Source organism: Fukomys damarensis, unplaced genomic scaffold, assembly GCF_012274545.1.
Source record: "Fukomys damarensis isolate Sample0158 unplaced genomic scaffold, DMR_v1.0_HiC HiC_scaffold_9, whole genome shotgun sequence".
In the NCBI taxonomy this organism is placed as follows: domain Eukaryota; kingdom Metazoa; phylum Chordata; class Mammalia; order Rodentia; family Bathyergidae; genus Fukomys; species Fukomys damarensis.
In genome coordinates this window covers 49,028,898-49,046,277 of record NW_022900921.1, presented here as the reverse complement: position 1 = coordinate 49,046,277, position 17,380 = coordinate 49,028,898, and positions in this window count along the sequence as shown.

Genomic DNA, 17,380 nt, shown 5'->3' with positions numbered 1-17,380 from the left:
TTTTTTTTTTTTTTTTTTTTTTTTTTTTTTTTTTTTTTTTAGTGCAGAAGTACGTGACTGACTTTTTAAAAGTTATCTGTTACAGGTGAGTTCATGTTATTTCTCTGGCTTAGCCATACATCTTTTTATTTCAAAAGTATATATTTGTAAATGACAACAGCAAATTTTGGAAAAGGGAAAAAGTAAAGTTTTCAGTGAACCCAGAGCAGAGCAGAGAGGATAAATAGTCTCCAGTGTGCATAAAATAGGGAAACTAGAGGCATCTGGTGACTTTCCTAAGCACCAGTGGAAGCCAGGCTCCCGGCCCCAAGGAAAAGGTTGTTGGCTCTTGCTTACATGACCTAGGGAGACCACTCACAGAAAATTGCCACAAAAATGAGAAGGACTTGAGAAGGTAATGGAGAGGAAAAGAGGGAGTGGTACATTTTTAGAGAGTGGAAGCATTTCATGAAGTTTTTTCATTTCCCCCTTTGGTTTTTCCTAAGAAATCATTCTTGAATGTAGATTAAGTGTTGAGAGAGAGAGAGATAGAGAGAGAGAGAGAGAGAGACAGAGAGAGAGAGAGAGAGAGAGAAAGAAAGAGAGAATTAGTTTCCACTTATTTCTTTTCTGAGTAGGTTGTAGCCCCTGCTTCTTTCTGCACAGGGCCAGAGGGCTGAGGCTGTGTGGCTTCTGCTTCCTCTGAGCCACTGCAGAGCTCAGCTGCTGTAGGCTGTGTGGTCCAGGCTCCATGGGCACTGCAGTGGCTCTGACAGGGTCTGAGCACCAAAGGCAAAGTCAGGACCAGGCCTGTGGGCTCTGCCTATGCCCCCAAAGGACCCTGACCAATGGGAGTAAGTTCCTGGACCCTCACAGCATAGTGGAGTCAAGTCTGAAACTCTTCAAATTATTCAAGCCCAGGCTGCATGGGAATTATGACTCATTTGCTCTGGGGAGGATGTGGGAAGGAGGTCTGAGGAGGTAGACCACGGGCTGAGAAGATAAGTTCAAGTCCTCTTTGCTGAGTGTCTTTACAAGATGTGCTCATAAACACAGTGAATGCTGCTGCCAAGAGCCATCCAATGGAAAGGCAGGCTCCTAAAAACACGGTGGTGTGTCCTCGTCCACCTTATTCACCAGATCTGGCAATATGCTACTGCCTCCTTTTCCCTAAAGTCAAAATGTCCAAGAAAGAAAAACATTTTGAATCAATTCAGGACATTAAGGAAGCCAGAACAGTGCAACTAAAGACACTCAGGAAAGAGGACTCCAGAGCTGCTTCAGGAAGAGGCACGAAAGATGATATGATTGAGTTCGTAGTGAGGGGGAGGACTTTTAGAGAGATTAATTAATTAATTTACTATAATAAAAATCTTTTATTTAAACATTCACTGTATTGTTGCATCATACCTTGCCTATATACACATGTACATATATATCTCCATGTAACATGCACTCTTTGAAATTTCAATACATAACATATTTTTAAGAAATCACATTTAAAGATAAAAAATGGTGCTTAGTTTTATAAATAGCTATTACTAGAAAAAAAGGAAGAAAAAAAAGTTTTTAAATGATGGTAAATGGAAAGTTTAAAATTGAGTAGCAAGCCTGTTCTGTGGCACAAGGCGAGCTTAGCATGTGCAAGGCTTGGGTTCAACATCCAAACCACAACGCCAAATAGAAATCAGGGCTGTATCTAATTTCCTTCTCTAAAATTGTGAGGAAATGAGTGCTCCTGAGTTAGAAACTCATCAGCTCTTTGGATATATGTGCTCAGATGTGCAGACAAGGGCTGGCCTCCCACCATGGGTGTCCTGGGTCAATCCCTGGCTGTGGACACCAGCTTCCTCCAGCACCACCCTGGAAAGAGATCCATAGACCTGCAGGACTGGGCCATTGGACATATTCATCCTGGCCTTGCTTCTTTGAGCTGAAGCTGCTGAGAGACCTTGGAGATCACATAGAGTTGATTCTAGGTGCATGTAAGTCAACATTGAAAGGAAGTCCTTCAAGTGAAGCTGGAATTAGATTTCTCAGTAGTACTTCAGATGGCCTCCCCTTAATAGTTTGTGCCTGTTAGACTCCATAGACTTACATTTTAACTAGTTCCATGTAAATGAGATTATTAACTGTAGATGCTTCCAAACAATATTCTATGTTCATTTGTGTTCCTGTACCTCCATTGATAGGATGTTCTAGGATGAGTTATTAGCACTCCACTTCTGCTTGACTTGTGCACTCATGATGTGTGATTCTCAAAGGTATGGGTTATCACTGGAAATCCTGATTTTCAAAAGACCATTGGAAAAGTGATCATGTGCAAGAACAATGTGTCTCAAGTCATTGATGCTGAAATAACAAGTTTTAAAAATTCCAGTTTGATAAACCATATGGCTATCAAATTATGGAAAAAATTAAAAATATAATGAAGCTTCATTTTTACTAAACTCAACAGATACAGAATTACTGCCAGTTACACAAATGACCACAAATGTCTAGGGAGTGACTGCTTGCCGATCCTGTCTGAAGACTGCAGCAGTTTGCCCTGTGGGTCAGTCCTTGCCAAAGCACTGCTGGGACCAAGCCAAGTCCATTGCAGAGGGAGTTCTCTCAGGAAGAACACATTTGATTCATGCATTGCTTAGCTGTCAAACAGGATCCTGCATCCGTATTTTCTCCCCTATCTGGTGTCGCGTTTGTCTTCTCCTCAGATTTGGCTCCATAAATTGTGTGGGGAATCATCAGGAACAAAGATGTGGGGTTTTATGGACGCCAGCAGGAGATGTAACAGTCATGGAAGAAAATGTTCTAAATTTCCTTACATGGCTTTTAGAAATTCTGAATTCATTTTTCTTCTACTATCTGACAGTTGAACAGAATATCAAATATTCTTAAAAGAAATAAAGAGTAAGAACATTGTGATCCAGATTTATTTTTTTACCGTACTTGCACCAAATGATCCCAATCGTCTTTTATTAAGTTTGTGGCTTGGGAATGGGGAGGTATGTCCTGCCCAATTACAAGAGATTTAGTTTTTATTATGTTGTCTGTCTCCATAGCCAATAACAAGAAATGATTTTGAAAGAGGCTGCTAACTTTCAGACAGGCTACAGTGTGAAGCCAAATCACTTAAACAATACCTCATGACTGAAGAATATCTAATAACTCTTGACACTGAATAATAGTTTGGATTTTAACTTCATCTTTTTAGCTGTTTAGTCTTATCCCAGGTAAGTGCAAACCAGGGACTTCATGCAAAGAGTTGAAAAAGCTGGCCAATACATCAAAGAAACTATCCTGGGTACTGCTGCAGCATCTGATGATAAAATGACAGTGAACCTGTCTATTTCTACTGTCATTTCTCCCAATTCCATGTGAGTGACAGATGCAGTTACATCTGTGGCCTTTATGGAGGCTACTAACTTTTTGTGTCATCACCAATATCTACAGTAGTGCAGCATAGAATTTGTCATTGCTACTTATGGTTGATTATGGACCTCAGTAGAGAAAAGAGATGCGTGCATATACACATGAAGGTGCATGTGCAGGAGCGCGTGCGCGCGCACACACACACACACACACACACACACACACACACACATCCCTAAGCGCAAGTAATAGCCACCTGCCTTTAAGCTTCCTCAGTGCTTTTCTTTCACTCTGAGCTCTCTCTGCAGGTTTCAAGCCTTCTTCTTTACTATGATGCACAAGATAATGTTCTTTGATTGCAGGATCTGTAAGCAAACTTGCCCACAAAAACTACTGAGGCCATGGGTGAGTCATGCCCATAACACTCAGTGTCCCCAGGACTTGGGGCACAAATCCCTCAGGCTAAGGTCTAGTTTGTCTCTCTCATTTCCATTATTTGCAGATATCAACCCTGGGATTGCTGGGCTTCTCTTTCCCTGCTGCTTATTACCGGAGGGTGATTTTAATTGACAATGAAAGTGACGCAGAATCTGTCTTACACTTGCCAGTAAAAGTAAGGGCAATAGTGTGGACATCAATTGCCTCATTTGTCAGGCTGTGAGGCTCAGTGTGGTCACCATCCCCTAGCTCACTCTGCTAGTGGCTTCCCCTAGAGCACTGGAGATTTCTTAGGCAAAACTCTCTCCATACCCAAACCACATGGCGGTTATCCTGATCTGACAGCCCAGTGTGAGGCAATTGCCTTAGAATGTATTGGGAGGCTTCATTCTAGCTGTGTGCTGCCCAAGCAGACCCTCAACCATAATTTGATCCCTGAAATATTTCTTACCTAAAACTCTGCAAGCTAATCATGCACCTAGGCCTGCCCCATAGTTTAAAGTAACCCAGACATACCTGGATGTTGATATCTTAGGTGAGTATAAGAGGTAGTCCCTAAACTAACTCATACATATGGGAGTAAGAGTGGCTCTATTAATAATCACTGGGCCACAGGCCTAAGTCAGAACCTTCCAGTGTCAAGGGGGACACAGGTTCAGCCCATGGACCTAGCATGCAGAAAGCCACAATGCAGTCCCATAAAGTTTAGGGTCTATATTATTCATACCCAGGGATCTTTTATAAAATTTAAGTACCAGGTTATTCCTTTTTTTTTTCTGACAGAGCCTCACTATGTAGTTGAGACTGACCTGGAACTCACTATGTAGCCCAGGTTGGACTCACAATGATCCTCCTGTCTCAGCCTCCCCAAGTACTGGGACTACAGGTGTGTGCCACCATGCCCAGCTATTCCAGTTGTTTTATTTTTATTTATTTTTCTTTTTATTGAGTTTATTGGTACAACATAGGTATACAATACAGTTACATTCATCATTGGGATTCTTTACCTTTACATAATAGGTCTTGATTCTTATTTTTTCCCTTGTCCCTGCCCTCCCTTCACCCCCTCCTCCCCTCCCCATTTACAAACATTTTATTTCCTTTTTTCAGTTTCTCATATTTTTTTCCTCTCCCTTATTACCTTTCCCCCACCCTTTCCACTTTCCCTACACCTTTAGCCCTTTACTTCCTATTTCACATTATTAATTATCTCATTAGGATCCTGTGTACTATTATAGTTTTTCACACCAAAGAAACTATTCAGTATTTCAGTTAAAGAGATCTCTGTATGAACATTAAAAATAGGGAATCCTAAAATAAAAATAAAAAGAAAAGTAAAAGAGAAAAGGTAATGATGTAACATTAAAATAATCCTTAATTCTGGAGATGAAAATGGTCCCTAAACATATTTAAATTGCTTCTTGCTCTTATAGTCTTATCTTATTCTTTTTTTGATTATTTAGAGAATACTTTATTAGTTTCTCTAATAAACCCATGTAGATATGACCTTACTTATTTAGTATGATGTGTTACCCCTGTATACATGGAAAAAAGATAAAAAATAAAAAAAATTACCATTTCTAGACCAATATGGATGTCCATTTCTGTACAATGCCAACTCAACACAGTAAATTGGGATGACTTTTTCCAAAATTGGCAGCACTGTTAAAGTTTCCCAAAATTCAATTTATATATATATGTATATATATTTTTATATTTATATAAAAATACTAATAATAGCAGTATGTTATGCATCGATAGCAGCAACAGCTTTTCCAGGTTCTGCACTCATCTGAACAAAATTATAGACATTCACCACATTCCATTAAACAAAACAAAACAAAAACAAAGAAAAGAATAATATCCAGAAAACAGCAAAGTTCTGTTGCTGTTGTGGTACCTGGCACCATTTTTTTTTATTAGCATCTTAATCATCATCTGGAAAGAGAACATTCTAGAGTAATACCATTAAATGTAGCTCTGATAAAGCACAGTCCCTACTATGTATCATAAAGCAGGTACAAGATATTTTACATTCATAGAGGTATGATACAGTACCGTCCTACATCAATAATACTAGAATCAGTTTTGGTTTGAAATTTACTTTGTCTGCAAATAAGATTGCTACCCCTGTTTTTTTCTGGGCTCCTGTCACATGGAGAATTGTTTTCTATCTTTTCACTTTCAGTCTATGGGCTTCTTTTTGCACTAGGTGTGTTTCTTGTATACAACATATTGTTGGATTTTGCTTCTTATTCCATTTTGCCAGTCTATTTCTCTTGATTGGTGAGTTGAGGCCATTGACATTGCTGGTTATAACTGATATGTACTGACTTATTATTGACATGTTATTGGCCTTTTGTTGACTCTTTTTACTTTTTCACCTTCTCCTTTTAATTTCTTGCCTTGCCTATTTGATTTGCTCTGTTGGGCCTCATGGTGTTGTTGCCTTCATTGTCTTTTTCTAGGATCTTGTTTAGAATTGCTTGTAGTGCTGGTTTGGTATTCATGTAGTTTCTCAGGTGTTCTTTGTCGTGGAAGTGTCTTATTTCCCCATCCATTTTGAAAGAGAGTTTTGCTGGATACATCAGTCTAGGTTGGAGGTTGTTCTCTTTTAGTACTTGAAATATCTCATTCCAGGCTCTCCTTGCCCCAAGGGTTTGTGTTGAAAAGTCTGCTGTGATTCTGATGGGCTTTCCTTTGTATGTGATTTGTTTCTTTTCTCTTACTGCTTGTAGTATTTTGTTCTTCTGTTGGGTTTCTGGGATCTTGATTATTATATGTCTAGGTGTAGATTTTTTTTGATTGTAGCTAGTTGGGGTCCTATATGCCTCAGTTATCTGAATGTCAAATTCTTCCCCTCTGTTTGGGAAGTTTTCTGTCATTAATTCTGTGAACAGCTTTTTAAAGCCATTTGTATTTTCTCCTGCTACTTCATGGATTCCTATCAGTCTTATGTTATTCTTCTTTGCATCATCTAGGAGTTGTTGGATCAATTTCTCTTTATTCCTTACTGTTTTTTAGAGACCTCTCTTTTCATGGTCACTGACTGCAATCTTATCTTCTATATCTGAGAGTCTATCTTTGCATTCTTTTATTCTGTTGCATACAGTTTCTATGGAGTGTTCAATCTCCTGAATATCTGTTTGAATCTGTTTTATGGATTCCATTTCTTTCCTATGTTGGGCATTTATTTTTTCCATTTCTTTCTTATGCTGGGCCTTCGTGGCTTCTATCATGGTCCTGAGCTCATCTATTTTTTTGTCAGTTTCTACTCTAGAGTCTTGAATCACGACTTCCATTTTGCTCAACATCTTTATGGTTATCTGGGAAATTGTTTAATTTTTGAATTTTTCTAGAGCCTGATTGATCTGTTTTGTTACTTCCTGTGCTTTGAATTCAGGGTGTCCTGGTGGTTCACTATTGGCCTTTTCATCCTCATTTGCCCTACTGTTTGCCATTGGTGAACTGGAAGTCTGTCCTTGTGTCTTGCTTAAGTGTTTTCTCATTTTTATTTTTGTTGTTGCACTGTCCTTGGTTTAATCTCTGGGTTATCACCCAAATCTTCCTGATATATTTGGGCCCTAGCTTCTGTGTCTTTAACAACCCACAGACATTCTCATCTTTATAACATTAGAGAAACAGCTCATCAAATCAACAGCAATGCTTTATCCCAATTTATACAATCAGCAACACATTAAGATCAAGCACAACTTGGACACTTACCACCTGTGGTAGTCACTAGTCTATCACCCTTAAATCATTTGAATTAAATTGAAATCAAGAAGCAGTCCAGAACATGTCTGCAGTGAATGAACTTTTCAATATAGTGTATTTACCATTTAATGGCTCAGACAGAGCGAGGATGCAAGTCCCCTGGTCTCAGTTAGCTGATGGCTGAACCCCATGATGCAGACTGACCTCAGGCTGCAAGGCCCAGATTGCATTCCCCAACCTTCTGAATGGTTGAACTCCACAAAGTTCTATTACAGGTTTCCCATACCCTTTCTTTAAAGATGTTCAAAGTTGGGAACTCAGAAAAATACTCTTGATGACAGAGTATGACAGAGGCAGAAGTGATCCAAAGACTAGCACAGTCAGGAGGTCTGAGAGTGTGTGTGTGTGTGGTACTTACGGGGGTTCAGGGGCGCCTGTGTGGCTACCTTCCTGGAGCCTGAGCAATGGCGACTGGGTCAGGAGCAGGCATGACTCTCCTTCCCGCAGTGGATTGGGGCCCAGGCTCCATCCCAGGGAGTGAGCGATGGTGGCTGGGTCGGGAGCCTATTCCAGTTGTTTTAAGGCAAGCATTAAAGACTGTGTGTACAGTGTCCATTAACAGTCTTGGAAGATCTCTCTTACCTATGTGCTGTTAGCTCCTTGAAACAGGACTCATACCACATACAGGTGATAGTTGTACTTTGCTGTTTTTATTGTTAGTTTGATGTTTTATTCTTGTGCTTCTTTTTCTGTACATTCTTCTTTCAAACAGTTTTGCCATTCTTTTTGTTTGAGTTTGCCCTTTCCAGAAAGTTCTCCAAAAATGTGAAAGAAAAGAGAAAGAATGAAAAAGAAAAAAGAAAAAAGAAAGAGGGAAAGAGGCAGGGTGGGAGGAAGGGAGGAGAAGATGCCCGTATTTGGCATTCTCAGCACACTTGCCCATGTGGAGATTTCCAGTGTGTCCAGGGAACTGGCTTGATGTGGTCCAGTAGCAGGAGGACAGAATGATGTTAAACTGCATCTGAAGTAAAGTTTTCCTTTCTCAGTATGCTTTTTGGATAGGACTTGAGAATGTATCTTTTTAAAAAAAGATATCACTGAAATACTTTTTACATGGATAAGAAGCTTTGACCATAAACACTGAAGAACAATATTTTACACTGTGCACTGAAAAGCAAGAAAGATCCCCAGAAGACAGAGGAGTGGGCCAGAGAAAGGCACACAGTACCTGGCTTCTGGGAGTGCCAGGGTCACTCGCAGGGGAGAAGTGCAGGACCTGGCACCTGGCACCCCTTTCACCTGGGCCCGGACAGAGATATCTGCCTGCAAGGAGATATCAGTTTGGCTTGAGAGCAATTAAAACAAAACTGAGATAGAATGCAACAAGCCAGAAAGAACTCTCTGTGTAACAAGTGATTAGTTCTAAAGGAGTCATTTCATTTTGTCTCACGTCATGTCGGTAGCTTCAGCTGTCTTTGAGTAGAAGAGGTGAGATTTGGACAAACTGAGAAGTTGAACACCAGCTAGTTCCACAAAGTAGTCAGAGAGAAATCAATGAAACTGCTTATCTTCAGAGAATTCAACTATCAGAGAAAATGTTATCCTTGATTGGAAATTTTTATCAAGCAGTAAATAATTCTGGGTGGTTTTATATTTTGGAAATCCTGATGTTGGTGCAGAACATTATAATACTGAATACATGCATGTGTGTGAATGGTAAAGTCAGAAAAAAAGGCAAAAATAAATGTGGGACAATTTCCCCCACATTTATTTTTATGAGAAATACAATTCCTTGCAACTCTTTCCCTGCTTGTTTCACTGTAACCCAAAGGACTAAGGTAAAGGGACATTATTGGAAGTGTTTACTGGGACTCAAGTCTTGAGACCAAAAAGCTCTTTTAATCCATTTTTCTTTTGGTCAAAGTAAATAGTAGTATGGTGTGTTTTTTCCCCAAGGCCATCATGATAGCAATATTTTGAAGCACACTAAAGTTGAGAAGAAATAGTTCAATTTGAAACTCTTTAAACTGCACATAATGGATGTCAGGTTATTTCCCAAACCAGTGAATCTAACAAATTGCACTGGATGTTGTTTCAGAAATGTGGACTCCCAAGCCACCTCTGCGGAGGTCTGATGGTCCAAGTGCCCAACTTCTTTGTGTCCCTCCCCTCTCAACAACTTACTCAGTCTCTCTTTGCCCAGGTCTGCATTGTTTTTTAAACCACTCACTCCTTTTGTTTGACTGATTGCAATTTTTTTGTTGCTAAAGTTCTAATCTGTTCTTTTCCAAATCTGCTCATTTACTTTCAAGTCTTTTATTGTTTGCTCATTGATGTGATTCCATCTCTTGCATATGTCCATGGCAGAGTAATTTTCTATTATGTCTCATCATTGTGATTTCCTGCAGTCCATGAAGCCCTAAGTCTGCTATTCTTGTATCTGCAGAGTACCTTCCACTTGTTTTATTTGTGTGCATGTGTTTGATGATCTTGGATAATGAGTTCCTATTTGGATCTCATTAACTCATGGACAATTTGAGGACATAAATAAGAAGTTTTCCTGCCCAGAGAAATGCAGGCAGGGTCCAAGCCTCATTTGCAACACACTGACTTCTGTTTTTCCCTCTATCCCAGAAGTTGCTGGGTGGTTTGGATGAATATTTTCCAGGCCTGGCCCAAGGCCTCTGTTCCTGATGGCAGTGAGAACTGGCCACTGAATAGAGTCCCTTCCTCTTGTGCTTGTGGCCAACTCTTGAGTGTGATTTCACCTCTTTCTTCTGTGAGGAGGCATGGAACCTGAAGATTTCTTTCACTTGGTGTGGCCCAGGAGGACCACTCACAAAAGTGAGTCCCCACACACGTTCCTGGAGGTAGAATTCACCAAAACCATTTTCAAAGATAATCTTTGGTGCCAACCCCAATACATTTGTATGCCTGAATACATATTCATTTTAATCTAAACAACAACTTGAAAATATGACTGGATAGGAACTTCTGACCCCAGATTTTGCTTCTATACATTAAAAGTATTACTGAATTGTCAGTCTGATTCTTTTTGAAACTTCTAAAGTGTCCTTCTTGTCTTTAATGTTTTGTATTTTCCTTAAATTAATCTATATGACTTTTTTCTTTTTTAAGACTTTTTAATTTTAATTCCTTAAATTTATTGGTGCATTCTAGTATACATATTTATCACATTCATCATATGGAATTTGTAACTGTACATCATATATTTTGATTCCTCTTTTTTCCCCATTCTCCCCTCCCTTCAGCCCCTCTTCCCCTCCTTATTTACAAAAGCTTTGTTTCCATTCTTTTTATTCTCATTTATTTTCCCTTCCTTCTTTTCTCCCTCCTCCCTTACTAAAAGGCTTTTGCACAACAAAAGAAATCATCAACAGAGTGAAGAGAGGGAAAGACTTTTTAACCATCTATTTTTCTGACAAAGGACCAATACCTAGAATATAAAAAGAACCCCCAAAACAGGCCCCTAAATTTAAAGCCCAATCCCAAAATGGGCATCTAAAATGAATAGATGTTTCTCGGATGAAGAAGTAGAAATGGCAAATAAATATATGGAAAAATGTTCAACATCACTGATCATTGGGGAGATGAAAATTAAAACAATGTTGAGATTCTATCTCACTCCAGAAAGAATGAATGGGTGTTAACAAGAAATCAACCAATAACAAATTGAGCACACATGAATAAATATTGTATTGTTTCACAGGTTTGAGAAACAAAAAGTGCAAATAAAGACCAAAATGTATACTAGATATTATGAAATAGGAAGTATATGAGTTTTTTCTTAACCATACCATTAACACTCTGTGAAGCTTTCTCATCTAACATTTCACCATCATTGTATGTTGGAAGTTGCCAGTCATAACTTCATCTGGACTTTTCCTTCTCTTGTTGCTTTCCTTTCTAGTCTTCCTAGCTGAAGAAGGATATTCCATGAGTGACTTTTACTTCTGTCGTCTGTGTATCTTGTATTTTCTGCCATTTTTCTTCCCCTATGCCTCCTGATCACATGCATTTATAGAAAAGAGGCAAGTCTATCACCCTGTTTATTTCAGCTGTCACACCTGTCAAACCCAGCCCAGGAACTTTCACTTCCTATAGAATAGAAACCACAGATATGGGGGGGGGTGGCAGTAATTCAAAATTAGCAATAAGAGGTCCTGCCAAGTCCTGAAAAAAAGTACCTAGAGTTCAGGTTAGCAGGGCCCTGTTCACATTTTCATTTTACTTCCCATGTCAGCAGCAGCTTAGCCTCTCAAATACACAAGAGAAATGCTGATGCAGTCCCACCTGTGTGTCTGGGGTGAGTCATAGGTCTGGCCAGAACATAGAGGGCTGCAGAATTGATGTCCTGTGATACTCAGCATTGATCAAGAAATAGGCAGAACCGTGATGGCTGCCTTTGATATAAGGCATGGGCCATCGTCAAGACTCACCAAGACGTGATAGCTCAGGAATTGCCTAATGGGACATTTCCTGCAGTTATGATACACATTTTATCTTAATTTTGGAGCATTCATACAATGCATATCATCATTATGGGCTTTACCAAGAACACATATGCATGTGAAGTGAGTGTTTGGTACAGCAGGGCCACACCACTCCACAGAAGAGTGCCATCAAGAATTTCCTATCAACCAAAAGCAGGAGTATTTCTTTTACTAGAAAACACAGAAGTTATAGACATTTGATTTATTGTGCTTACTTTTTTCTATTTATTTTTCCCCACATCGACAGGTTTTAAGACACACAGTAGGAAAATGCAAAATAGCAGCAGATACCTCAACTTGTCAGGGTTCTTTCTTCAATGCAAAAACTGTTGCTGACTCTCTTGTAGGCACCTTCAGCCACAAATATGCTTCATGGAGGAGTTAGAATGGCACACAGGTTTGAGAAAAGCTCTTCATTTTTTTTTCTGTGCCTATCAGTCATTTTTGCAGAACTGCTAAGGTGTTCCTATGTGTTTGCCTTTGTTTCTTTTTCAGAAGGAGCACTGGGGTCTCATTAATGCTGCTGAACTGGTATCCAGAGTAGGTCACCATTCTTACCTAGGGCATTGGATGCCATCTCCAAACCAGGCATGAAGCCCTATACAATAGTTACACTGCTATTATCACACACCTGAGCCCAAATCACATGAGAGATTATTTCTTGCACCTGAATGATTTTGTTTTAACAAGGGAAATAACCCAGACCATGTATATAAAACTTTTAAAAGTGAAATTGTGATGATAAGAAAGAATGATGGATGGAATATGTATAACTTTCTCCCAAAGTAAAAGAAAAATTAAGTAAGATCCACTAATAGTTGTCAACCATGTCAGCTGAAGTGCATTGTTTGAAATGCAATCCATTACCATAATTCAGGCCAGAATTCTCTTATGGAAACATGCATTTTGGGAAAGAAAGCTCTGGATAACTGAATTGGATCTTTCTGCCTAACACTGCAGTGCTGGCTCTGGGGTAATCATGCAGATTAATCGGTGATCCCTAGAACATCTCACCCCTAGGGATTAGTTCACTGCTCATTGTGAGACACATGATGTGGCTCCACGGCTAGCTGACTTCTGTCCAGTTCTCTGTGCTCTTCACAACACAGTGTTACAAGCACAGGTCCCTGAGCTTGCGGATGAGATGCATTCTCTCAGGGTCTGGCAGGGGGTTCTGGAGGCACCTAGTCCCCTCTGTTTCTGGAGATACTGGGATGTTCTGTGCAGTGTCTTCATACACCTTCTGTAGGAAAGGACAGTTGTGCCAAGGACACTGTGTCCTTGCATGGCAGTGACAGAGTGGTCTTGAAGCTGTGGTCCCAGGATGGGGCTTCAGGGCCTGCCCGGGGCTCCAGCACCAGCTGGTCCTGAGCAGACTCCTGGAAAAAGTGGCTCTGGGGCTCCCCTGCTGCCCACTTTGTCACCTCTGGGGATGTGCCTGAGAGCCTTTGTCCTGGCCAGGGAAGTTTCCATCTCCTTCAAATGAACCCCAATGGTGCATGAAAATGACAAACACAAAATGTGCTATTTATTTTTCTTTTTTAGAGAAAGAATGTTCTCCATGCAACCTTTTAAAAATTTTCATTACTACATGTTTCTAGTATATGTTTAAATGTGGAGTTGGCACATGTACCCAACACATCTCAATTCCTTTTGGATTTCCTTTCTAGCACCTCTCTTTCCACCTTCCATCTCTTGGTCCCTTTCCCATTTGAGAAGGATTTGTCTCCATATTTCCTATGATCTTTTATTTTGTCTTTATTCATACTTTGGTTTTCTCATTTAAAAGAAATCATGTATATTTAAACATTTTATCTGATTTATTCCATTTAACATGGTCTCAAGGTGAACCCAGTTTCCTGCAAGTGACTTAAATTCACCCTTCTTTATTGTAGTGTAGTACTGGACTGTGTGTAAATACCACATTTTCTTTATCCATTCTTCTGTTGATGGGCAGATAGCTTGCTCAATTTGTAATAGCTGATTTTCAAATGAAACACACAACCACATGTCACACAATGATGTCCAGTGCAACAATGACAGAAATTGAAGAGCTATGGTAGGAAATATGATAAAATTTATAATTAATATTACATATTTATTGCAATTAACATAAAGAACATAAAATTTCTTAAATGAAAATGACACATATTGGGTCAAAAGAGTGTAAAATATATTGACTCAAAGTTAAAAGAAAAGGCTTAAAGAATCATCAAAATGATTACAAGATGAAATATCATTAAGCAAAGTTAATTTCAAGAGAAATACTCACAAAGCCAAAAGGTCATTTAATAGTAAAGAATATGTATCCAGCAGATAAAAATGCATAAATCTTATGAATCAAAATTGAAAGTTAAAGGATTCTTGTAGATGCTTCTTATCTAATTAAGAAAAGTTTGTTCAATTCATGGTATGCCAAAACATTTTATTGCAAGTGTGTAGTGAATTTTGTGAAGTGCTTTTTCCATAATTAAGTCTCTTATATGAAGTTCTGCTTTAATTGCAGTAATGTGGTTAATTATATTTTTTGAGTTTTGTATGTTGAACAAACTTTGCATTCTGAAAGCAAAACAATGCATTATGTTGTTTTATATGAGTGACCTTACTGTGCTTTTTATTGAGATATTTGTATTTAAAAGGCATTTATATAGAGAGGTTTATAGAGATATTTATAGTAAGTTTGAACTAGTCACATTCCGTGCATTCAGTGCTTTCCAGATCTCAAATTTCTATAGAAAATTTATGTAAGATTGCTGTTGTTTTTCCCTAAATATTTGAAAGAATTCAGCACTGGAAAAAAAAATCTACTCTACAACTTTGTTTTTGGAAAAAATACTGGTTCAAATGTTTTCTTACAGGTATATTGATATTTTATTTTCTTATGTTTGTTTTATGTTATTTTTCAAGGACTTTATTCATTTTACTATATTTAAAATTTCCTGCATTTGAAATTTTCTTGGACTGAAGTTGTTTACAATATTTTCTTTATGTTCATCACCTACAGTGATGATACTTCTTAAATTCCTGATATGTACAATTTGTGTTTTATTTCTTTTTTATTGACTGAACTTGCTGGAGATTAATTTCATGAATTCATTTAAGGAATAGCCTTTCAGAATTTTGTTGTTTGCTCCTTCATTTCTTTTGATTTTAATCTGTATTACAGCTTCTATTCTACTTACTTCACATTTAATTTGTACTTTTCAGGGACAGTTTTATAACAGAAACTTAGAATCCTAGATTTTGAAGCTGTCTTCTATATTAATGGGCATTTAAATTACATTTTCCCACTTCAAAACTTGGGAACTTTCCCAATTCATATGTTGCATTTTCACCATAATTTCTGGTTTTCTGGGTGATTGATTTGATTCAGAGATTAATTAGAAATTCTTGATTAATTTCCAAATGTTTGGATGTTTACTAGATATGTTACCACTTTGCTTTTTTCAAATTTAATTTCTTTGTGATCAAAGACTATATATCATAAATGATTGAAAACTTTAAGATTCAATTTGTTTCTTCATTCATCTCCCATGTATGCATGTGGTTTTTGCCATCATTGGTCATAGTTTTACGAAAGTTAAGGTAAGAGGCTGGGGATTTAGCTCAGTGGTTCCACCACCTGCCTCAAAAATGCAGGGTTCAGAGTTTGATCCTCGGTACCACCCCTACCAAAAAAAAAGTTAAGGTAATGCTGTGAATGTCCAGATCTTTGGTTTCCTGATGAACTTTTTGTCTAATTGTTCTGCATGTTACACACAGCTATTCAGCTTATTGGGATTCCATTTTTCTCTTTAAATGATATTTCTGCCTTGCATTTTTTGAGAATTTTTTCTAGATAAGTATAAAAACATCTACTTAGAATTAATTTTGTACACTGCAACCTTCGCAAAATACAATTAGGTTGATTTCTCCAATTCAATAATCTTATCACTTATTGCTGTATAAATTAAAAATTCTACTTTGTTTTAATAACATTTGAATATTAGGAAATTGCCATTGTTTATACTCAGAGGTTGATAATGGCAAAGTAACTGGTTTATTTTCTAAATTCCTGGGAAAGGTGCAGTGATTACCAGGAAAGGCAGCCCCTTCCCCAAAGCAGTCCTCTGTGGCAGGACAGTAGACAGAAAGTGAGGTGTGGATGAGGGACTAGGAGTGCGGATTCTGTCCCCTCCGAGTTCCTACTTGCACAAACCTGCCTTTGTATTTTCCACAAATCTCCTCTACTGTGTATGTACACATATCATGTTGACTAATGTCAATTTCTTATTTTCAAAACTATACAAGCAATATGATTTGGCCTTCTTGTCGGACAACACAGACTCCTAAGAATGCTGCAAACTCTGTGCCTGGAGTCCTGAAACAGTATGGAGTGGTAGAAAGGCTAGTGCTTTCTTCTGCCTTGCTTGAGCTCCACCAGTTTGCCCAATAGTGATGCATAAACCCTCTTCATTTCCAGAGAAAACTATAAGTAAGAAAGCTGCTGCAAAACTAAGCATTCATTGTTTCATATGGTTGCTGTGTACAAATCCGACACTAAGATAGATTATGATTGTTATCATCAACAAGGTGCAGGGTGTGCAGACAACAGTACTTGGTAGGTAGCTCCCTTTGGTTTAAGGAGCACCTGGAGAAAGAATACTGTACCTTTTTCTTCTAAACCTGTTTCTGCAAAGGCTGGGCAGATGCATGTCGTTTCCCACAATACCTGAACACCAAGTCAGGAGGATCCCCAATCTCTCTCTCTCTCTCTCTCTCTCTCCCCCCCTCCCTCTCCCTCTCCCCCCTCCTTTTCCTTAAACCCCAGGGTCTCATACATGCTGGGCAGCCCCTATGACTGAGCTGTACCCTAGATCAGGATGAGGTCTCTCTATGCTTTCTTGCAAACACCTTTATCTAGGTAATGTTTTGCTACATTCATGGAATGTATGAAAATATAACTCAAAACTACACTGAAATATAATTTCTCACCCACCACGCTGAAGGAAATCCAAAATATTCTCACTGCGGTGGAATTTCTCATCAATCAGCTTAAATGAGATCTAAAAATTTCTCTTAAATTGAAGCAAAGCTCTGGGGTGACAACACTGTTATATTTAGTGACAGGATGCTAATTGCCTCAATCACCATAGCAAGACTAAAACTCTGCCTAGCAAAATGTCCTGGGACAATGTAAAGACAGACAGTGCTGACAACACCTTAAACTGCAAGCAATAAAATATTCTTAATAGTGAAATTATACTGCTGCTTTAAAACTACAATATGTGAGGTAGGACAAAGAAAATAGGTAAATATTAAGAATTAATATTCTCAGCATAAAGTCAAAGACTATAGGAAAAATATGCAATAATCTTAAA